At 45.1% G+C, this 23,839-nt stretch overlaps 1 non-coding gene across 1 annotated transcript; it reads right to left on the bottom strand.

Annotated features, from left to right (window-relative positions):
- Positions 1–1,618: 1,618 nt before the first annotated feature.
- On the bottom strand, positions 1,619–1,694 carry Trnat-ugu (transfer RNA threonine (anticodon UGU)). The gene has a single exon. It is a non-coding gene; the product is annotated as a tRNA-Thr (tRNA).
- Positions 1,695–23,839: the final 22,145 nt, after the last annotated feature.

Genomic DNA, 23,839 nt, shown 5'->3' with positions numbered 1-23,839 from the left:
GGTGATCCTTTCTGGGAGGGGAGTTGCTGTGTGGTAACACCAGACCAGGGATGCTTTGCCTTCTGGCTTCCTCTTAGGCTCTGCTAGCAGGGAGTTTTCCCAGGAGGCTGAAGGAAGAAGGGACTTGCTCCCTCCTGCCAGCACCACCCCAGCAAGGCTTCTCCACTCGAGCAGCAAGCAGTTCGTTTCCCTGGCACCAGCTGAATCCAATTTTCATATTTTCCAACACTTGCAAAACCAGCATCATTATATCCCGCCTCTAGGACAGCAACATCACGTACGAGTGCCCTTGCTTAGAGTTCTAAGCACAAGGTGACTCTTTGAACTCACAAGCCCCAACGCCAGCCAGCAGGCCCCTCCTCTTCAGAGATCTGGGGTCCCTCTTTTGAGCCCAGTGAACCCAGCACTTTCCCCACCTCAGCTTCAGAGACTCAGCACTGGCTCTGGGGGCCCTTCCTCTAAGTGTCCAAATTTGAGGAGTTCCAGCTGTTTTCCCTCAGTCCCCTGCCTTAGGGTCTATTTCTTTCCTAGAGCTGCCATAATGAAGAACCACAAACTGAGTGGCTTCAACAAAGGAAATGGATTCTTTCTCAGTTCTGGGGGCCAAAAGTCCAAGATGAATATGTCAGCAGAAGAGGGCTGGGGGTGCCACTGAGTGTTAGAGTGTGTGCTTAGCATGCATAGGCCCTGGGTTCTATTCCCAGCACCCAAACACACAAACAAAAAGATGTCAGCAGGGTCCCATTCCACCTGCGTGCACTAGGGGAGCTATATCATTGCCTGTACTTCCCGCACCAGCAGCACAATGTCAGCTTCATTTGCAGCCTTGCCACCGTCTATGTGGAAGTTGGGCAGTGGTTAGGAAGAGTAGGGTCCTGAAGCTTACTGCTGCTTTCAGGCCCGGGGAGGTAAACAAGGCAAGCTCCAAACCCCATCTTTGAGGATCCAACTCTACTCACATAGTGAGTCTGTAACCCAAACAACTAAACTTCGTGTTTGACTTTGGCACTGTCAGTCCTGCAAGTACAAAGAGTAAGAAAATGTTGAGGACTGTCATGAGAGCCCTTTGGCTGCCTCAAGAGCCACCTCAACCTCCTCGTTGTCATTTGACACACAGGGTTTGATCTCAGCATGCTCCAGGGGCCAGGTACACTGAGACCCAGGAACAAATAAATAGCTTATACACAGACAACAACGGTAAGAGTTTTGCTAATAAATATTGGCATAAGCCAGATGTGGTGGCACATGCGTATAATCCCAGCGGCTCAGGAGGCTGAGGCAGGAGAATCACGAGTTCAAATTCAGCCTCAGCAACTTAGTGAGGACCTAAACAACTCAGTGAGACCCTGTCTCTAAATAAAATGCAAAATAGGGCTGGGGATGTGGCTCAGAGGTCGAGTGCCCCCGAGTTCAATCCTCAGTACCAAAAAATATGTATATATTGGCAAAAACCTTGGAAAGTATGTATGTGGGTGGATCCTAAAGACATTATACCAAAGAGGATGGAATATGCCATGGATTTGGGCACAACATATTGAACTGGGAGTGTTTGCCATAGGTTCTGTATTTAATGTTTGCCCACGCAACTAGAAGTGACTCTATTAGCCTATTTTTTTTTTGGGGGGGGTGCTGGGGTTCGAACCCAGGGCCTTGTGCTTACAAGGCAAGCACTCTACCAACTGAGCTATCTCCCCAGCCCCTCTATTAACCTATTTAGATAGTTGATTTAAACTTGAAGTGAACAGTGGCCTCAATGAAATGATTCTGAGATAACAGAGCAACCTTGGCCTGATAATAGAGGAAGACAACCCAAAGTTGTAAGTCTTAGTGAAATGACAGAGATTACTGCCTTGAACTTAAAAATTGCAGTTGTGCTATCTCTCCTATGCCCATTTGTCTCTTTGTTCCTGTGTGGAAAGCAAATGACTCAGATCATGACTGGAGATCAATCTCAATCTAACCACTGTGGCTCAACCACTGAGCCACATTGCCAGCCCTTTTCTGTATTTTATTCATTTTATTTAGAGACAGGGTCTCATTGAATTGCTTAGGGCCTCACTAAATTGCCGAGGCTGGCTTTGAACTTGTGATTCTCCTGCCTTAGTCTCCCAAGTCACTGGGATTACATGTGTGCACCACTGCACCCAGGTCAAAATAAAAACTTTTAAGATGACTGGGGATGTAGTTCAGTGGTACAGCACTTTCCTAGCATGTGGAATCTCCTGGGTTTAATCTCCAGCACCACAAAATGAACAAATGAAATAGAGCAGTGAAGACATCTCAAGAGGAGTGCTTCACCTGGCACCACTTGCGTCTAAAAACAATGCTTGGTGGACTTTGTGGATTTTGGAATATGTATCACATCCAAGGGTGCTATTTTGGCCTATTTAATGCATAACTGACAAGGCTGCCAGTCTTACATGGCAACCAGAGCAAGAGACAGCTCTGCAGCAAGCCCAGATTGGGCTTTGTGGGGTTTCTAATTGGGTCTTATGGGGTTGGGGCCTAGCTCAGTAGCTGAGCATATGCTTAGCCCTGGGTTCTACTCCCATCACTCAAACAAAAACAAAAGACCTGCAGTTATGCAATTAGGCCTTATAATCCAGCAGATTTAATAATTAAAGTGATCGGGCGCAGGGTGCACTCCTGAAATCCAAGCTGAGGCAGGAGGATGGCAAGTTCAAAGTCAGCCTCAGCAACTTAGGGAGACATTGTCTCCAACAATTTTTAAAAAAGGGATTGATTATGGGGCTCAGTGATTAAGTACCCCTTGGTTCGATCCCTGGTACGAAGTAATAACAACAATACTCAAAGTTTCTGTAGGAAATGGGGACACAAGGAGCCCCTGGCACGTACTAGTAGGGGAATCACTGTGCAGAGCTCTAGAGTTTTGTAGGAAACCTGTGCCTTCTTCTTCCTATCACTATTCTTTTTTCCTTCTTTCTTTTTGTGGTGCTGGGGATTGAACCCAGGGCCTTGTGCATGTGAGACAAGCACTCTACCAACTGAGCTATATCCCCAGCCTCATATCACTATTCTTTTGAATAACAACAGATTTGACTTGCTGTTAGTCCTAGGTAGAGATTGTAAACCTTTTTTTTTTTTTTCCCAATCAACTTTTAGGACTATACTGGCATCCTGATGCTGTGGCACATGCCTGTAATCCCAGTGAATCGGGGGAGGCTGAAGCAGGAGGATTGTAAATTGGAGACCAGCCTGGGCAACTTAGCAAGACCCTGTCTCCAAATAAAAATAAAAAGGACTGGGGTGGTAGCTCAGTGGTAGAGTGCTTGTCTAATACATGCGAGGCCACAGGTTCAATCCTCAGTACCACAAAAAAATGAAATGAAAAAAAAAAGTTATTGGAGTTAAATTAACTTAACATCCTGCTTGAAAAGGCCCTGTGCCGAAGCTAAAACAACTCATGCATTATTCTGAGCCCCAGAGAATAAAGATGCTGGCTTAATTAAAAACACAGAACTGATAAAAAACAGTTTACCAAGGAGCTGGGGATGTAGCTCAGTGGCAGAGCACTTGCCTAGCATACAGCGAGGACCTAGGTTCAACCCCCAATGCCACAAAAAAAGACAGGGCTGGGGGTACAGCTTGGTGGTGGAGGGCTAGTGAGTCCAGGAGGCCCTGCTTTCATCCCTGTCTCTGCAGGGGGGAAAAAGTTTACCAAAGGGATAAACCATAGCTGCCTGTGAAACAGTGTTCTTTGTTGAGCACTTAATCAGAAGGGATGAAAGCCAATCATAAAAAGAATTGGAAAAGCAAGGCATGATTTTTAAAAGGCACCCACCCTGCAATACTCCCACATTTCCAAAAGAGAAGGAAAATTCGACAAAGATGGTCAACCACTATATCGATTTGTACAAGATCTTAAATAAGTCAACTTGTTCTGTTGCCCTCTGCAACCATTCTGACTTCAGGACTGCTGTCTGCAAAGTCGTTCTCTATAATTGACTTCTCTGCTCGCCCACCCTCCCTTATGTTCCTTTCTTCTCTTCCAATACGTGAGTCAAAATTTGTCTTTGTTCTTTCTTATGAGAATGTCCTCAAGGGTTTTAGACTGTTTTAGTCATTTTTTGTTGTTGTTGTTGTTGCTGGAACTAAAAGACCCAACCAGCCGAATTTTAGAGAGAAAAGGTTTATTTGAGGGCTCACAGTTTCAGACATGTCAGTCCATAGACAGCTGGCTCATTCCATGGGGCTCCAGGTGAAGCAGAACATCATGGCAGAAGAGTGTGGCAGAGAGAAGCAGCTCACATCATGATCAGAAAACAGAGAGAGACTCCACCCTCCAGATACAAAATATGTACCCCATAGGCACACCCCCAATGAACCACTTCTTCCAGTCACACCCCACCTGCCCCCAATTACCACTCAGTTTATCCCATCAGGGAGTAATTCACTGATTATGTTAAGGCTATAGCCCAATATTTCTCCTCTGAACCTTCTTGCATTGTCTCACACGAGAGCTTTTGGGAGACACCTCATCTAAGCCATAACAGACTCTCCTAGTATTTCCTCTAGGCATTTACAGGAAAACGTGGAGAAATGTGTTCCGCCAGGAGGATCTGATTATTCTACAGGCAGATGATTTGCTAGTAGCTGACCTCTGAAACTAAAGAGCAACACACAACTGATGCTTTGGCCTTCTTGCAATTTCTCACATGGCTGGGACATAAGGTGTCACTAGACAAATTGCAATACCGCTAAAGGGACGTGGAATGTTAGGCCGTCTGTTGTCTGCTGTAGGCCGCAGAATGTTACAGTCTAGAAATCAGTCCCTTTTGCAAATAAAACAGCCTATTTTATTAGGAAAAAAGGAAAAAAGCCTTACTCGTTCAGGACTAGTGCCATATTATAGATGGCAGATTAGCCCCAGTTTTGCAGGCCAGACTAAGGTTCTGGGGGTGCATTTGCATGGTAACTATATAGATCTCTGGTTTGGTTTCCAAAATCTTAAGACGTTTTACAAGTAGATAAATAATTTTGTTGGTTTGGCTATTTCCTGGTACTGAGGATCACACCCAGGGCCCCCTGCATGCGAGGCAAGAGCTCAAGCACTGAGCGCATCCCCGTCACCCTGAAGAGGCTTTGGAACAACTGAAAGTGTCTGTAGCCATTCCTTCAGCTGTGGGGATTCCAAAATTTGAAAATTTCAAATTCAATTTTTTTTTCTTTTTTTGCGGTAGTGGGGATAGAACTCAGGGCCTTGTGCTTGTGAGGCAAGCACTCTACCAGCTGAGCTATCTCCCCAGCCCTCAATTTTTTTTATATTCCTGTTCCTATTGCTTTCCCCTCCCTCCTAATACTGGGGATTGAACCCAGGGGTGCTCTCCCACTGAGTTACACTCCCAGCCCTTTTTATTTTTTATTGAGACATAGTTTTGCTAAGTTGCTGAGGTTGGCCTTGAACTTGCCATCCTCCTGTATCTCTGGGATTACAAGCATGAACCATCACAACTGGCCATTGTGGGGGTCCTCTCTGCCACGTCCCATGTGGATGAGAAAAAGGTTAACTGCCGGAGGAGGATGTTGGCTGTATATCATTCAATTACCAAAAAAACTTATCTAGTCAATAAACACACAAGAACCAATACTCTTTAAATGAGAGGGGACATGACGGGTCTGGCCATACCAGCTCTGGCCTCTTACGTCAACAACTGCCCAACTCTCTTTTATTTATAACGTGCAGGTAAAGGTGCAAGGACCAGGAGGAGCTTCTTCTGTGATGGACAGGATAGGGTGAGTTAGGGGACCCATTCTCTTAGGGGGAAAATTCCAGAAGGAGTCAGGGAAGCACTCCCACACAGCACCACATGCTTCCTGACCGTTCCTAGAAGCCAGGCCTCTGCATTCCATGGCTTAACCTAGTCTGATTCTGCTAAATAAGGACGGCTTCCCACAGGCCACATTGCATATTTGATTCTGTTTACCTATGGTGGTATGCTTAGATGAAGGCAGCCCACCTCAGATTCCCCGTGCTGTGCACACTTATCATAAATCACTGAAAGCTTGCATTCATCTGGAGTTGAGTCTGCCCAAGCAGTTGGGTTAACAACAGTGACTAGAGCTATAACTCTTGCTTCCAGATTTAACATGAATATACATGCTACTGACAGCTTTGCGTTTGGTGTCTGTCATAGCAGAGGACAACTTTGGAAAAATCACTGAACTCCATGGAAACTAAATTATCTAATGGAGAAATTTTCCAGCACCCTGCTCACATGTCACAACTCACTCCAGAGCTCAAACAAGGCAGAGGTTTCTAGAGGCTTCTAGAGTAAGATGCTCTTGGGTTGGGGTATAATCTCAGTGGCAGAGTACTTGCCAGGCATTCCCAAGGGCCTGGGTTCCATCCCCAGCCCTGCAAGGAAAAAGAGTCAAGATTCTCAAAAGAAAATAGGAAAGTGAATTGAAAAGGGAACTAAAAGAAACATGTATTATAGCAGGCATGGTAGCACACACCTATAACACCAGCAACTTGGGAGGTTGAGGCAGGAGGATCACAATTTCAAGGCCAGCTTCAGCAACTTAGCAAGACCCTGTCTCAAAATTTTTTACAAAATGGGCTGGGAGGATATCTCAGTTGGAGAACATCCCTGAATTCAATCCATAGTAACAAAAATAAACAAAATAAAAAATAAAAAGGACTGTGCACGTGGTTCAGTGGTAGAGCACTCCTGGTTCAATCCCCATTACCAAAACAAACAAAACAACAACACATAATATGCTTGATAGTAAAATCTGATTTTTTTTTTTTTTTTTTAGGTTCTGGGGATTGAACCCAAGGGTGTTCTCCCACTGAGCTACATCCTGTGAGAAGTGGAAAATCCAGCGGTCCATTTTCAGAATATGGTATTTAGCCTTCAATGTAAAATTAGTGAGGCTGTAAGAAAAACACTCAGAGGGGAAACAGAACAGAATTTGAATGGTTCCCAGCAGTGAACTCACACAATAACCCCAGAAATGGCAGATTTGAGGTCCATGCACCTGAGTAGCCCCTAGACAAACAGGACGTGGGGGAAGCGGTGGGCCTAAAACTTAGGTCAAGAAGTAAAACTGTACATGCCATAATACACTCACCCCAAGAAGGCCGTCCAACCACAAGAGAACAAAGGGACGTGGAGACAACTGAATGTGACTTTCTTTAAATAACCAAATAGGAGACAGTAAAACCTTGGTGAACTCCAGAAGATTGTGCGCCCCGTAGTACTCGCGCCATGAGGAACCTGGGGAGGGATCTTGCACACTAGGGGATAAAATACTGATTGTAACTGCTCTGGGTGTGCCTGACCCCAGACACGAGATCTTGCAAGGCCGCCACGAAAGCTCAGTTCCATTGCATCTCATGAGTTTGTGCAGACGAACTTATTTCTCACACACCCCTAGCCCTTTTTATTTTTTGTTTTGAGACGGGGTCTCACTAAATTGCCCAGACTGGTTTCAAACTTGCCATCCTCCTTCTTCAGCTTTTCCAGTGGTTGGGATTCCAGGCACATACATGCCACCACACCACACCTGGCCACACTTGCCCTGATTGTTGCTTCCAGGACAGTGCTGACTAGAGGCGATGAGATTGAGCCTGCTTACCTGTTTTGTTTTGTACTGAGGGTTGAATCCAAGGGTGCTTAACCACTGAGCCACATCCCCACCCCTTTTTTATTTAGAGACAGGGTCTTGCTAAGTTGCTGAGGCTGGCTTTGAACTCATGATCCTTCTACCTCAGCCTCCCAAGTCCCTGGGATCACAGGCGTGCGCTACTGCACCTGGCTCTTGTTCTTGATTGTAACATTTCCCTATAAATGTATCAAGTCCAGGAAGTTCCTTTTATTCCTGACTTATTGAGTGTTTTTATTATGAATATGTGTTGCAGTTTTATCAAATGCTTTTTCTGCGCACAATGAGATGACCATTGTGTCACTCTTTAATCTATTTCTGCGTCAAAAGACATTTATAGATATTCCAGTATTAAGTCACTCTTGCATTACTGACATTTACTAAACTTGGTCATTATTGGTTATTTTCCTTTATACACATTTGGATTTGGTTTGTTACAATTTTTATTCAAGACTTTTGTCTCTGTATTTAAGATTGAAATGGGCCTACAATTTTCCTTTCTTGTTCTGTCTTTGTCTAGTTAATATTATGGTTTTGTTAGCCTTCTAGAATAAATAGGATAATAGTCCTTTTCAATTCTTTGGAAGTGGGTAGAGTTGCTAGAGTTTGTCTATAAAATCGTATAGGGGGCTGGGGAGATAGCTCAGCTGGTAGAGTGCTTGCCTTGCAAGCACAAGGCCCTGAGTTCGATCCCCAGTACCGCAAAAAAAAAAAAAAAAAAAAAAAAAAAAAAATCGTATAGGCCTGATATTTTAAATGACTGCTTCAACCTGATTCATAGTTCCAGGACTATTAGGACTTTCTTTTTTATATCAGTTTTGGGCAGGGATATAGCTCACTGGTAGAGACCTTGCCTAGCATGCATGAGGCCCTGGGTTCAATCCCCACTATTGCAAAAAAAGAAAAAAAAGTGTTGTCAGTTTTAATAAATAATTTTCTCAGGGAGGCTGGCAGCATAGTTCCCCTAGCACCTCAAAACAACAGCAACAAAAATTCCATGGGATCCAGGTGCCAAGGTGTAATTCTGTAATCCCAGCAACTAGAGAGGCTGAGGCAGGAGGATCACAAGTACGAGGCCAGCCTCTTAAAATAAAAAATTTAAAAAAGGGTAGGGGATATGGTTCAGTGGTAGGGCAAACCTAAGCTCAACCCCCAGTACCTCCCCGCCAAAAATAATTGCGTGGGAATATTTCCATTTTGTCTGTTTTATTTATTTATTTAGTTTGGAGACAGGGTCTTGCTAAGTTGCTTAAGGCATCACTCAATTGCTAAGGCTTGAGCCACTGAGTCCAACAGTTTCACATTTATTGTCATTAGTTGATAGTTTGTTTTTATTCCTTAAACTATATATATGCAGTTTCTATATTCTTACGAAATTCACTCTTTTAAAATCCTAATATATGAACAATAAATGTCATCGATGAGTTTTTCCCTTCTTGAAATTTCAGGCTTGATTTGAAGAGAAGAGCTAGCCTGGGTGAATGAGCCCAAGCAGCAGCAGTCCCAGGCGGGATGGAGAGATGCGATCCAAGGGCCAGAGTGGGGCCAGTCCAGCTGCAAGGAGGAGCTTCTGCCCTGCAGAGCGTGGAGAGCAGGGGCTGCCCTTCCGGTCCTGCGTGATGCCAAACGCAGGAGAAAGGTCGATCAGGAAGAAGCAGCCTCCGAGCTGCCTAGAAATTCTGGGCAGGGCTACTTGTGTTAATATCTGCAATTTTCTTTGGTCAGAAAGAAAATCTTTCATTGTTGTTTTTTGCAATGCTGGGGATCTGATCCTCGGACTCTGGTTTGCATCCTCTGTCCAATCCTCTAATGCAAAACAATAACAAGGGCTGGGGATGTAGCTCAGTTGGTAGAGTGCTTGCCTCACATGCACAAGGCCCTGGGTTCAATCCCCAGCACCATAAGGAAGAAAAAAATAATAATAACAAGAAAACAAAACAAAAAGTCTCGGAAAAGAAGTCTTGAATGTATCATCAGCTTTGTAAGGCATGTTCTCTGATTATAATCAGAATAAATGTGAGATTTAGATACACAAAATAAAAAGATGATAAAAGTATCTTCATACTACTTGGAAATTAAGAGTGCTGGGATAGGGAGGTCATTCAGTGCTATAGCACTTGCCTAGCAAGTCTGAGGCCCTGGGTCATATCCCTAGTACTGCAATAAATAAACAAATGAATGAATGAGGCAGGAGGATTCAACTTGTTAGAAATACCTTTTCATTTTCCATTCTAAAATATGTTTCCATACCTGTAACTTTCTTTTATCTTTTCTAGTTTCAGACCGTTTTTTAATTTATATTCTGAAATGATCCTTATAAATATCATCTGTTCCTTTAATTTACACAACAAATTTCATCCCAGGATAGGGTTGGACAATTCAGCACAAACAAAAACTGTGCCTTAATCTTTTTCTCCCAGGTTTCATTCAAGGGGTTGGAGCACAGGATGTTATTGAGTCTGACCTGTCTCCCTTATCTTTATCCCAATGCCATCAACTTTAAGTTCCCCAGGGTCAATTGTTCCCAGAGGCTCCTTTTGGGTCTTTTTCTTACAATAGGTATATTGATATTCAATGGAGGAGGCCTTTTCTGTCCTTTTCTTTATGCTTCCTTCAAGATCCCTTTCCAGAGGCTGCCAACAAAACACAGGTTGGCTTTTGTTTTTTAGTTTTGTTCTTTTCTGGGTGCAGTTGTTTATCCTGCCAGTGTCCCCATGCATTTAGTTTGATGGGATTCTGTCATAGCAAGAATTTATGTCCCAGTGATGGATATTCCCTGGCCAAATGGGGTGTTCTGTCAGATATTAAGGGGAGACTGTTCCTGTCCCCAGCTCATAACCTAACAGTGCTGAAACCTACTGCCATGTCCTTTGTAACCAGCAGCCTCCACCCCCCTGAATAAGATAGGAGAGTTAATCCAGTTTTTTTTCAAATGTAAAGGCCACCACTTGAGGTTAGACATTTCAGTCAACTCCTTTGTCCCAGAGTGGGGGTGGGGATGGAAGTGGGATGGAGCCAAATGGAAATTACAGAAAAATTCAGATTCAAGGACTCTCAGGGTATAGTCAGTTAGAAAATCATGGGCCAAGCCTTGGCACCCCCACCAATGCCTGGGCCACACGATTCCAACCATTGGCTCCAACCCTTCTCTTTAAATATCTCTTCGGCGTGGTCTCTAATCATGCATTTATCCAGAATCCACAACATCTGTTAGGTTCTTCCTGGCATCACAGGCGTTCCCTCTCCTCTCATTCCTTTTTAATAAGATGAAATGCTTTACTCTTATTACAGAACTTTGGTCAAAACCCAGCTGAAGGGATGGAGGTTTAACTCAGTGGCCGAGCACTTGCCTAGCACGTGCAAGGCCCGAGGAGTTCAGTCCTCAGCCCTGAAAAACAAATCACAGTTGAAACTTTTTGTACACATGTAAAATTCCACCTATTAGAATTTTAACTCTTCCTTAACCTTGCTTTTAGGTCAAGACCCAGAAATGAGTCATCTTAAACTCTTTTTAATTTATGAATTTATAAAAACATATTTAGTAGACCCAAATATATGTTACCTTATAGAATTTAAAAAGCCAAGAATGCTTGAATATATACTTAGTAAATATTTTAGTATTTTAACTTTGCAAATTAATCAGACGTCTCCTCTAACAAACACATTTATGAAGATCAATCCCATTTATGCTAAAACTAATTTACCCATTTCTAACTTAGGTTACTCATGAAAACTAACTAGACACAAATCTAGTTAACACTTTAAGTCAGTTATCCCTGCCAAAGAAAAATGCTTAGAAGCAATGGACGTTGTTTTGTTTTTGTTTTTGTTTTTGTTTTGTAGCAGGAATTGAACCCAGGGACGCTTAATCACTGAGCCACATTGTAAGGAATCCCGGAAACCACGCCGGACACGGGAAATCACATAAGGGAATTTATTAAGCAAACAGTGTCTCCCTGCAGGGTAAGAGAGAAAATGAGAGGAAAAGAAACGGGAAGAGAAAGGGCGCGCACTAGAGAGAGTGGAAAGCCAGGAGGATAGAGAAAAGTGAGGAGGACAGACAGAAGGATGGGAAAGATGGCAGGGAAACTACAGTAAGCAGTTGAATTCCGCCGGGCTAACAGGGGACCAATATGGGAGAAGGATACTTGCAAGCTGACTGATGAACCAATAGCTAGCCAGGATGTTCACAGATTGACAAGTGGTTGGGAGGGGGGAAAATGGCTGCACCTGAAAGGGCAGGGGAGAAGCTTTGTACATTACACATATCATATTTCCATTCCCTTTCTAAATTTTTTTTTTTTAATTTAGAGACAGGGTTTTGCTCAGTAGCTTAGGGCCTCGTTAAGTCACTGAGGCAGACATTGAGCTTTTGATCCTCCAGCCTCAGCCTCCCAAACCGCTGGGATTACAGGTGTGCACCACTGTGCCCAACTTGGACATGGTATTTTAAACATTTTATAAAAGCCAACACTCTGATTGGTTGGCCACCTAGAAAAACATGTGGGTTAGTAGTTTCAAAGGCATCCTTATTCTAACCCATTTAGACTGAGCCTTTTGTTAAAGTTTTCTTTAAGTCATGTGAACTGAAAGGCATTTGGATCCATTCATTAAATTTATGAGTATTCATTTATCTATCAACCAATTTTGATACCATGTACATGATAGAGACACAAGCACGTATATAGATATGGCATACAATACACAGATTAAAATAGAGGCTGTCACAGGTTTTTACATATGATCCAGCCTGATGAAAAGAGCCTGTGTGGTTTGGAACATTAGGAATAGTCTGTCAGTCATGTGGATGCTAAAATCAAAGTTTCAGGTACCCACTCGTCCTCCATGGGGTTAGGTTTACTCCCACCATCACCACCCTTTACTGTTCCTGATTAGGAGTCTCCAGAGGAAAAGAAGACTTGTACACATGGGATCTTTCCATTGTTTTTCCCTGTCCCTACATCTTGAAATTTTTCCCCATTTTTTTCTTGCAGGTTCCTGTAATTAAATGCCCGCCCCCCGTGTGCTCAACCCTCCCTCGTTGAAGGTTGCTTGTACACCCAGGGCCCCCCAGTCCTGCTCTCCTGGGCATGGTCTCATGTTTTTGAATAGTCTCAGTCACACTCACACAACCTCCGGATGTCCTGACTATCAAGGAAGTACTGTTCTCTTGAGTTCAAGAGTAGATTTTCCAGCCTTGGTTTGTGTCCAGAGTTACCTGGTCGCCATGGGACTTGCTTGGGCCCTTGCCCATGTAGTCAGTCCACTTTCAATTTTGGATCCATTGCCCATCTCAGGGATCACAACTTCCTCCCTTATATGTCCCCACGACCCGTGGGTGACATATGGAGCCCCGTGCTGGGCATCAACATTGTTAGAAATACAGAGGCGCTGCAAGAAATCAAACACAGGCTTAGAAGTGGGATGACAGGGCGAGTTTTACTTCTGCCAGAGGGTGTACGGCCAACCCTGACAGCAAGCACACCTGGGCGGGCCGTCCTCTGGGTCCTGCCCCTTAGGCCTGACGGAGGAGCTCAGGGCTGCCATCCACATGGTTAGCTGATTTTAAAATTGGGGTGGACAAAGGGAAGCACTGTAACTACAATGGCCACAATTGGATCCAATCAGGGCTGAATACTATATTCTGAAAATAAACCACCAAACTTTCTATTTCTCACACAAGTTCCAGGTTAGCCTCAGCAACTTAGGGAAATCCTGTCTCAAAATAAAAAAAGGACTTGGAGGGGCTGGGGTTGGGGCTGAGCGGCAGAGCACTTGCCTAGCACATGTGAGGCCCTGAGTTCCATCCTCAGCACCACATAAAAATAAAATAAAGGTATTGTGTCCACCTACACCTAAAAACAAATTCATCCAGCTACTTGCCAAGTCCATTTAATCCCCAGCGCTGCAAAAACAAAGTACAAAAGGAAACCTGTTGACAGCTCTCACTTTTGAAGAGAAATGCAAATATTCTAAATAAGAGATAAGCGAATGGGCTCCAGCAAAGTAGCAAAAGGGTGAAATATGACCTCAGACCAAGAAGGGTCACTTCCAGAAATACGAGGGTGATTCAACATTAGGAGGTCTTTCCACAGAATTCATTACTCAGCAGTCGAAGTGGGGAGAAACGTGTGTGGACATATTAGCAGGTTAAGTGTGATACTGCTACATGGGTCCTAAGCTAGAGTCCTGACTCTGGGGATCCAAAAATTCAAGTCCAGTCACTCACCCCCGAAACCAAACAGAAAAGGCAATGGTGAAAAACACGAAAGGCACTTGAATCACAGTAGCTACACTGGGAGGACAAAGGGCTCCATGTCCTTAGCCCTGTCTTCCAGGGACTGACAATGAATGACTTTGAGGTTTTGTAGAAAGGGGAATGGGAGCAATGGTGGGGGCCCACATGGCAAGAGGGAGATTGTACAGCTGCCAAAGCAGGCGGTCTTGACAGGCGTGGTCAGTCCATCGTTATCTCAGACTTGGTCAGGCAGGGATTCGTCCCCGGAAAGAAAGTTGCTGTCGCCTGGCAGGGTAGCTTCCACTCATCACAAGATGTTTATTGGATCAGATCTTGTTCCTGGAATCCAAGATGACTGGGAGCGAAGAAGAGGGATGCAAAATGGAGCAGAGATGTCAAGCCCTCCATCATTCTTTTAGCCACCCTTTGGAAGTTTACAGGCAAAAGTGAAGAGTCTAAGTCCTTGTTACTATGTTAGCCACCAAGCATTTCTTGAATGTACATTTGTGGAGAACACGTAAAGGTGAAGCTTGGATGGCCCTTTCCCTCTTCTGCACGTTGCAAGTTCCACTGGGCACAGAGCACGCACCCTGGGAGTAAACAGAAAGCAGCCACAAACTGCCTCCTCCAGATAACACCTGTGTCCCTCCGCTGTGTCTAGGGATTAGCTTTTGCATGCAACAAGGGCAATAGGACCTGGGAAACCCCAGGAAGAGGCGGAACAGAAGCAGGGTAGGAGATCCGTGCAATTGAAATTCAAAAAGCATAGCTGAATAGCCGAGGGACAGCAACTCTCAGAAAAACACCAGAAGCAAAGTCCACTTCGTGTAGGTGAGGGACTCACTCTGAAGTGCTAATCATGCATGCCTTGCATAAATCGGGAGCTTCAACGTCTGGGGTAAAGTGAATGGAGACTGAGCAGAAGCCACACTGGGACAGGAGTGGGGGTGGGGAAGGTGCCTTGAAGACACAAAAAAGTAGCAAATCAGACAGGGGCTGGCAGAGCTCAGAAAAGACTAATTCAGCCACACTTTTCTTATAGTGAGCATTTTTGTGTCCTATTTAAGAAATCTTTCTCAACCCCAAGACCATGAAGACCCTCCTGGTACCCTTTTCCTTTAAGGGTTACAATACACCTGCAGCTGATTGTTCTGCAATGTCTGACAGGTGTCAGGATTTTTGTTTCTTAAAACAAGGGTCTTCCAGGTTGAAGGTACTCAGGAAGAATCAGGAGGGTCTTATTACTCGGTCCTTGTTGGGTCTTGTTTTTAAACAATGTCAGGAAGCTGACCGAAGTACTTGTTTCCTTTGCCCATTCAGATGCAAGTCCTTCTGAGCGCTTTTGCATATTGGAACTTGCCCTTCTAAATTGTAAGGGAGCCACTGACAACCCTCAGAGGTGGCTCACAAACGAGAACAAGATTCCTGTGTGGGTGGGGCAAGGGTATTGCCAATTCTGTCACTCGCTCAATCTTAACCTTCCTCCTTTTCCTGGCATCCCCCTTCTCTAGCGGCTTTTAGGACCATCTTCAATTTCCCCCTCTCCAGCCATCTTTGCTGCAGCTGCACAGAGCATTGGCACATGCACCTGGACTTCTGTTTTTTTGATTTCTGTTTCTTGGTTGCCTTGGCATGTTCACTTTGTGACAATTATCAAGCTGCACTTGTATGAGGGCTGGGGTGTAGCTCTGTGGTAGAACTAGTTTAGTGTATTCCAGGCCCTGGGTTGCCCCCAACACTCCCCCCTGCCAAAAACCTTGTACCTCTATGATTTGTGTTTTCACTTTGTGTATATTTAACCAAATTTCTACATAAAAGAGTCTTTTCTCCATATAGATAATCAATTGACACAGCTTCATGTATTGAAAAATTGTCCTTTCCCCATTGCTATGAAGTATGCTTGGCAAATATAATTAACAACAGAATGCCTCCCCAACCCAGAAAACCTCTCCACTACAACAGAAGAGAAAAAATAGAAGAGAAAGAAAACAGTCTTATTATTGAGCAGGCATCAAGCCAGAAAGTGGTGCCGTCAGAGGGATCGCAGGCAGAAGACGCTCCTCCACACTCTCACCAGTCACATGTGGTACGTTTGGCACATTTGGCAATTTGGAGTCAGGTAGCAGCTGAAGCAAGGCCCAGCCCCTACCAGGAAACTGGGAGCTCAGGCGCCTTATTTTTCTGGATGGTTCCTTATTGCATTTCAAAGAGCTGGTTTGCAGATCCCAGAGGAGTGGAAACATTCCTGAGTCGTGAGCTGCTTTGGCCATTAAAAAGATTTACATAGACTTGACAAGGACAGAGAGAGGAATTCCAAAAGAAAAAGGAAGAGGAGAGTGTTGGCCACTCTCTTAATTCTGTCAAAATTAAGTCTCTGGTTTTTAATGTGTATTTGCCTTTATGACATCCCCCCTGTGCTTCTATGGAGTAGTAACTTCCCAAAATTTCATAATCTCATTGTTGTTTTTGACCTTTTTTTTCCAGACAAGTTGTGGATGTGGATGCCTAAATATCCAGCAAATCCAGAGTAAAATACAAAGCATAACAATGATCAGAATTACAATAAGATGAATTTTTAAATTTAGTAAAATTTTTGCCTTGGGGGAACAACCTTTAAATGTAACTTACCTACAGTGAAGGGTTAAGTCAGATTCTTGGTAAGCAATGTGCAAACATTTTCCCTCGGCATACATTAATATTACTATCTGCTGTGACATCTTTATTGCCTGAGCTTTCAAATGGTTAACTATATGAGTATTATTTCATAGTTCCTTACAAAGTCTTTCCCCATCCAAGCCCAAGGGGTAGCTTAACTCTGGAGTCTTATAATTTAAAATCTTAATTACCAGTTTTTCTCATGCTGGGTGTGGTGGTGAGTACCTATAATCCCAGCTACTGGGGAGGCTGAAGAAGGAGGATGGCAAGTTCTAGGCCAGGACCCTATCTAAGAATTTTGAAAAGGGCCAGGGATGTAGCTCAGTGGTAGAGCACCCCTGGATTCAATCTCCAGTACCAAAAAAAAAAAAAAGTCTTCCTCTTAAGGTCCAAAAATTATCTTGAATGTTCATCAATATACGAGTTAACATTATATTGACATGATCATCTAAGCCCATTGTAATTACTCATCTTTGTAAATAATGTGAACTACATAGTGAACTCCATGTGAAGTACATGGGAGAAATACTGAGGTGCTGCAGTCAATCAAACATGTGTTCGAGAGTGGGTAGGCAAGCCAGGTGCACACCTGTAATCCCAGTGTGTTGGGAGGCCAAGGCAGGAGGATTGTGAGTTCAAAGCCAGCCTTAGCAATTTAGTGAGGCCCTGTTTCTAAAAACAAAACTACATGTATGAATGTGTGTGTGTGTGTGTGTGTGTGTGTGTGTGTGTGTGTATAAAAGGACTGGGGATGGTTAAGTGCCCCTGGATTCAATTCCTGGTACCAAAAAAAAAAAAAAAAAAAAAAAAAAAAAAAAGAAAGAAAAGAAAAAAGAAAAAAAGAAAGAAAAAGAAAATGGGAAGTGGGTAGGCAAGGCCCAAACCCCACTCTTCTGCAGAAGGGTGTGCCCCCGCAGGGAATCAGCGAGCAAACACACCTGGTTGGCTGTCCACCTGCTTTTATCCCTAACGAAGCCCTGTCCCTTGCTCTGATAGGAAGAGTTTGAGGTATAATCTACGTAATTCACTAATTTAAAATTGGGGAGGGCATGGAAAAGGGCTACATTGTGATTGGATACCTTTTAGGGAACTTAAAAATGGCTCCATTCTGACCACATGGTTTCCTAACTTAAGATGGCTCCATTATACACAGTGAAATTTCAGTTACAGTACACATTTGTGTTGCATTACAGGTTTAACTCTGATAGGAAAGAAAATGTTAACTTACACATGGATGGACATTATCTAGTAGGGAAGTCTAACTATGATTCAAGAGTATAGACTGTGTAATGCACAAAGCTGCTCCCCTGACCTTTCCGGTGCAGGCATTTTCCTGCCTCCCAACTACTTGTCAGTCTGTGAACATCCTGGCTAGCTATTGGTTCATCTGTCAGCTTGCAAGTATCCTTCTTAGCCCAGCGGAATTCAATTGCTTTACTGTAGCTACCCCACCATCTTTCCTCATCTTTCTCTCTTTCCTCCTCACTTTCTCTATCGTCCTTGCTTTCACACTCTTTCTTGCGTGCCCTTTCTCGTTCCCTTTCTTTTCCTCTCATTTTCTCTCTTACTCTGCAGGGAGACACTCTGTTTGCTTAATAAACTCCCTTATGTGATTTCCTGTGTCCGGCGTGGTTTCCGTGGGATCCCTTACAGACTGAACTTCCAAAGTTAAGCATTCCTGGCTCTATTCCCCTTTATGGTTTGGTTACGAGATATCCCCCCAAAAGCTCCTGTTAGGCAAGGCAGGAATGTTCAGAAGTGAAATGACTAGATTATGAGAGCTGTAACCTCATCAGTGGATTAATTCATTTGGTGGGTTAATAATTTGAATGGACAACTGGGTGGTAACTGTAGAGAGGTAGGTCACTGGGGGAATGACCTTGTACTATATCTTGTCCCTGGTTCCTCTTCCTCTCCCACTCTCTTACCTCTCCCTCTGGGCTGCAAGGAGCTGAGCAGATTGCCTTGGCCCTACTCTTCCAGCATAGTGCTCTGCCTCACCATGGACCCAGAGCATGGAGTTGGCTGACCATGGGCTGAAACCTCTGAAACTATGAACTTAAAACAAACTTTTCTTTTTCTTCTTCTTCTTCTTTTTTTTTTTTGCGGGGGGGTGGGGGCAGTACCAGGGATTGAATTTGGTGGCACTTAACCACTGAGCCACATTCCCAGCCCCATTTTGTATTTTATCTAGAGACAGGGTCTCACTGAGTTGCTTAGTGCCTCACTAAGTTGCTGAGGCTTGACTTGAACCCGTGATCCTCCTGCCTCAGCCTCCTGAGCTGCTGGGGTTACAGGCATGCACCACCATGCCTGGCCCTCTAAATTGTTCTTGTTGGGTCTTTTGGTCACAGCCATGAAAAGCTGGCTAACACATTCGCCCCCATACTAGGGACTGAATCCAGGGGTGTTCTACCACTGAGTTACATTTCTAGTCCTTTTTATTTTTTGTTTTGAGACATGGTCTTGCTAAATTGCCCAGGTTGACCTCAAACTTGAAATCCTCCTGAGCAGCTGGGATTATGTGTGTGTGCCCAGCTATATCTGGTTTTAGTCTTAAAGATAATTCACCTCACTGGCCACTCTTTATTGCATTAGCCCAAATTAATAGTTATATTATTACAACAGCCAATTAAACCTTCCTCAATAACAAAAAATCTTTGTCTAGCTACCCATAGTGGACTGGAGAGAAGTTACCTCCTAAAGTGAATCTAGTGAATCTGTCCTCTGTGTGGTCTCCATCTGTAAATGCCACCTTTCCTTCCCTTCCTCCCTTCCTCCTCCCCCATCTTTTGTGCTGCAGATTGAGCCCAGGGGCTTTCTATCACTGAGTGATATCCCCAGTCTTGCTTGATCAGACATTCATCAGTTTGGTGATCTCCCCAGCATGATGACAAGTAAATTCCTTTTCTTGTTACAATCAGAGTCAGTTTCAGAGTCAGTTTCTGCAATCAGAAAATCCTAGCAAATACAAAATCCTAGGAGAGTGTGGGGGATGGCCTACAAAATCCTAGGAGAGGCCTTGGGGATGTAGCACAGTTGTCCACTGCTCCTGGGTTCAATCCCAAATACCACATCAGGGACAGTCAGCTGACCCAGCCCAGCAATAAGGAGGATGGTACAGGGACATCCCTGCATGGCCACACTGGAGCAGAGCAGTGTGCTCAAGAGATAGACATGGCCATGCCAGGAGTAGCAGAGCATGCCTCGATCCCAGCCACCTGGGAGGCCCAGGCAGGGTTATCACAAATTGAAGGCCAGCCTCAGCAAATTAGTGAGGCCCTAAGCAACTTAGCCAGACCCTGTGTCAAAATAGAAAATAAAAAGGACTGGGGATGTGGCTCAGTGGTTAAGGGTCCCTAGGTTCAATCTCTGGTTCCAAAAATAAAAATAAAACAAAAGAGATAGACATGACCAGGCACAGTAGCTCATGATTGTAATCCCAGGTACTGAGGAGGCTGAGGCAGGAGAATCACAAATTGGAGGCCAGCCTGAGCAACTTAGCAAGATCCTCTTTTCAAAATAAAAAAATTAAAAGGTCTTGGGGATGTAGCACAGTTGTCCAGTGCTCCTGGGTTCAATCCCAAATACCACAAAAAGTAAAAGGAAAAAGAAAGAGAGATATGGCAATGTCACGACATATCATGTCACCTCCATGATCCCCACTGCTGGTGGAGCCAGAATGCCCTGATTTTTACCTGATATGTCTCCTCTTGATTCAGTGCTGATGAAATTCCGATTCTCCATGCCCTGAAGCTTGGAATAAGAATAGCATGGCACCCCTTAGAAGGATCTTGCTCTGACCTTTGAGAAGAAGCCATGGTTTACTTAGGAGCACAATACACAGAACAGCCAGTTCTTTGTTATTTCCACTGGATTTGCAGTCCCTAGTCCTAGTGCCCACCCCAGCTCTGTCAGATACGGGACTGGGGAACCTCTGTTTCCCAGGAATAGTTGGTGACCTTGTCCACTAGCTTCCCTTGAAGGGAACTCTCAGGAAAGCTGAGGCCAGACCACCACCCAGAAACTGTCCAATTTCCTTCTCTGGGGAGTCTGGACCCTACAGGGATTGGGCTTCCCCTTCTTTACTCGGTCATCAACTTTGGGCTCATTGCTCTGTTTTTCATGGATCATGCTGTCAGTTTTTTTTATTATGAGAAGTCATTGCCAAATCGAAGGTCACTTAGATTCCCCCTGTGTTATTTTCCAAGATTTTATAGTTTTGTGCTTTACTTTGAGGCCTGTGAGTTAATGTTTGTGAAGGGTATAAGGTCTGTATCTCAGTATGTTTAAGCAAAATACTTTAATGGGCAATTTATAAACAATAGCAACCTGTTTCTCACAGTTCTGGGGGCTGGAAAGTTCAAGGTCATGGGTACCAGCAGATTGTCTGTTGAGGTCGTGCTCCACTGATGGTGTCCTCTCATGGTGGAAAAGGCAGAAGAACAAGGCAGCATTCTAGAGCACTTTTTTGGTGCCCACGTGAAGCATGCACCTACTACTGAGTGACACGCAAGTCTGGAGCCTCTTTTTCTCCCCCCACTCCTCTCCCACCCTCCTCACCACCCCTTCCTCTTTAGGAATCAGTCTCCTGGAGTCTCTTTCTATAAGAGCACTGATCCCACTCACGAGGGTGTAATCACCTCCCAAAGGTCCCACCTCCTACTCCCACTTGCCTTGGTAATTAGGTTTCAACACAGTTTTGGAGAGACATGTGCATGCAAATCATAGTAGTCTGGGTCTAGACTCTTTTTGTTTTTTCATGTGAATGTCCAGTTGTTCTAGCACCATTTGCTGAGAAAACAATCCTTTCTTCATTGAATTGCCTTTGCGCCTTGCTTGTCCCAGAAAATGTGGCCCCATGGTATGAGGACTATACCCCCAAGGTGCTGTGAGACAGATCAAAGATTGCACAGTATGCAATTTGTTGAGGACTTACAGAAGCATTACCTTGGGCAGCAGCAAGACTAAATGGATTCCCAAAATTTGGGTGGGAAGAAGAGGTGTATATATTGATTAGGACAGAGTGATTTCATCCAAGCCAGAATGTACATGGTTTATCTTAAGCTAGTATCAAAGAGTTAGATACATTCCTGCCACCAAGGTCAGTGGTAAATCTCCATATATCACGCTAATGGTTTATTTATAGTTTGCTGGGAAACTATGCAGGAAAAACTGACTAGGGTTACTCTGGAGTAATCATGATTGTTACAATTTAAGATGGTTTTAGTCATATCAAGTTGAATCCTTACACTGGTCAAAAATCAATGTACTTGGCTGAGGTTGTGGCTCAGTGGTACAGCACTTGTCTTGCATGTGTGGGGCACTGGGTTTGATCCTCAGCAGCACATAAATAAATAAAATAAGGGTATTGTGTCCATCTACAACTTCAAATTTAAAAAAAAATCCATGTACTAGCTGGGCACTGTTATGCATGCCTGTAATCCTAGCAACTCACCTGTAATCTCAGTCACTAGGGAGGCTGAGGCAGGATTACAAATTCAAGGACAGTCTGGGCAATTTATTTTATTTTATTTAGTTTTTGGAAGGTGCTGGCAATTGAACTCAGGGGGGCACTTGACTACTGGGACAGAGGCACAAGTAAGGGTGTGAAAAGCTAGTCCAACCCCCCACATTGTGGCACTTCCCCTCAGCTCACATTTAGAGACTGATGGGCAGGGCCTCCCTGTAGATGACTGGTAGAGAACACTCAGACATGGGTCTTCCATCGCTTAGTTCACTTAGGGATTAGGAAAACCAGGCTGTTGCCATGCCACAGACCACTCAGGGTGTCCTCAGGGACACTGGTGAGACGAAGTCTTTCCAGTGAGCAGTGCTGTAGGTTGTCCACTTTGTAGAGGGAGAAATGACCTGTGATAAATGTGTCCATGAACTCCTGGAAAGTGGAAAATGAGTTGGCTGACTGGTCAGGACCCGACTTATATGATTGGAAGCTGAGTGACAAGGTTTGGAGAAGAGGTACCTGACGGAGTGCTCTTGAAGGGTATGTGTAACATGGGCCTTATGCCCAGGCCATGAGGGAACATGAGCTGCAGGAGAGCACGGGAAACCACTGGACAGAGGGAGTGTCTGTCAGCAGTGGCCATTGTGGAAAGCCTGGGGTTCTGCCTGGGCCCAGCAGCAGGGGCCTTCTCCCCCCTTGGCTGATCTAGGTAGTGTAGCTACTCCATGTCCCTGACACCAGCCATAGGGACCAGTGCACAGCTCTCAGTGAGAGCTTCCTCAAAGAGCGGAGCAGGGCATTTGGCAGCAGGTTTCTCAAGTTCTGCTCTCTGGGAAACTGTTGAGAAGCCACTCACACCTATTCTTCCTGATTCCTGTCCTCTAAACCAGGAGTCTGGGAGGAAAGAAAGGTCCTTCAGGAAGCCTCCCCCAACCTGCTAACTAAACACCCCGGTGTCAAAGCCCCAAAGCCCGGAGATTAAGGAGATAAAGCCTGCAGCAATTCAATGAGGGAATCTTCTCCAGCCAGGGGCTCGGTCAGCTCTTCCAGGCTGGGGTCAGAGGCACAAGTAAGGGATGTGAACAGGTAGTCCAACATGGCCTGCCTCTATCAGGCACGTATGTCTTTACACCTGTGAGACCCAGCCCTCAATCTACTGCTGCTTTGCGAAGGCCCTCTCCCTCCAGGCGTGTGCAAGAGGAAGGGTCAGGCTGTGGGGAAGAAGAAATGGAGGGACTGCTAACGGGCGGGCCCGAGTGAAGGGCTGAGAAGCAGGTAGGCATGGCCCCAGGCCTGCCAGTCCTGTGCGTGCAAGGGCTCCAAGTCATCAGACGTTTCTCGGATGGCCCTCCCCACCACCTACCGCACTCCATGCTTTTCTTTTCTCTAAACAAAGGTGTCCATTTCAAAGACAGCAAGGGAATGGCTGAGTTGAAGGAGGAAAGCAGTTAAGGATAAGACGGAGGGAGTAGTAGAGGCATTCGGGCTGCTGAGTCCAGGACCCGCAAAAGGGGCTGAAATTGCGTCCCCCTTCCGAGGCCCGGAACTAAGGGATCTGAGAGGCGTCTCCTCCAAACAGGACCCCTCTCTGCCGGAGCCGCCCCGCAAAGGCTACAGGTCCGCGAAGAGCCGCGGGACCCAACACAGGGGTCACCGGGTGCGGGGGGGGTGCCCCGCCTGCCTCCACCAAGGCCCCGCCCCCGGCTTCCCGCACCGACTCCGCGGCCCCCCACCGTTCCCGCCCCCACCCAGCCCCGCTCCGCTCCCCGCGCGCGTGCGCCGGGTCCCCGCACACGTCCCCCGCCGCCGCTGCGGGCGCGCGCGCGTGCCCGTGGACCCAGGCGGGAGCCGGA

This window comes from Sciurus carolinensis, chromosome X, assembly GCF_902686445.1.
Source record: "Sciurus carolinensis chromosome X, mSciCar1.2, whole genome shotgun sequence".
Taxonomy (NCBI): domain Eukaryota; kingdom Metazoa; phylum Chordata; class Mammalia; order Rodentia; family Sciuridae; genus Sciurus; species Sciurus carolinensis.
The sequence above is the reverse complement of the archived record's forward strand: the minus strand, read 5'-3'. Positions and strand labels throughout refer to the sequence as shown.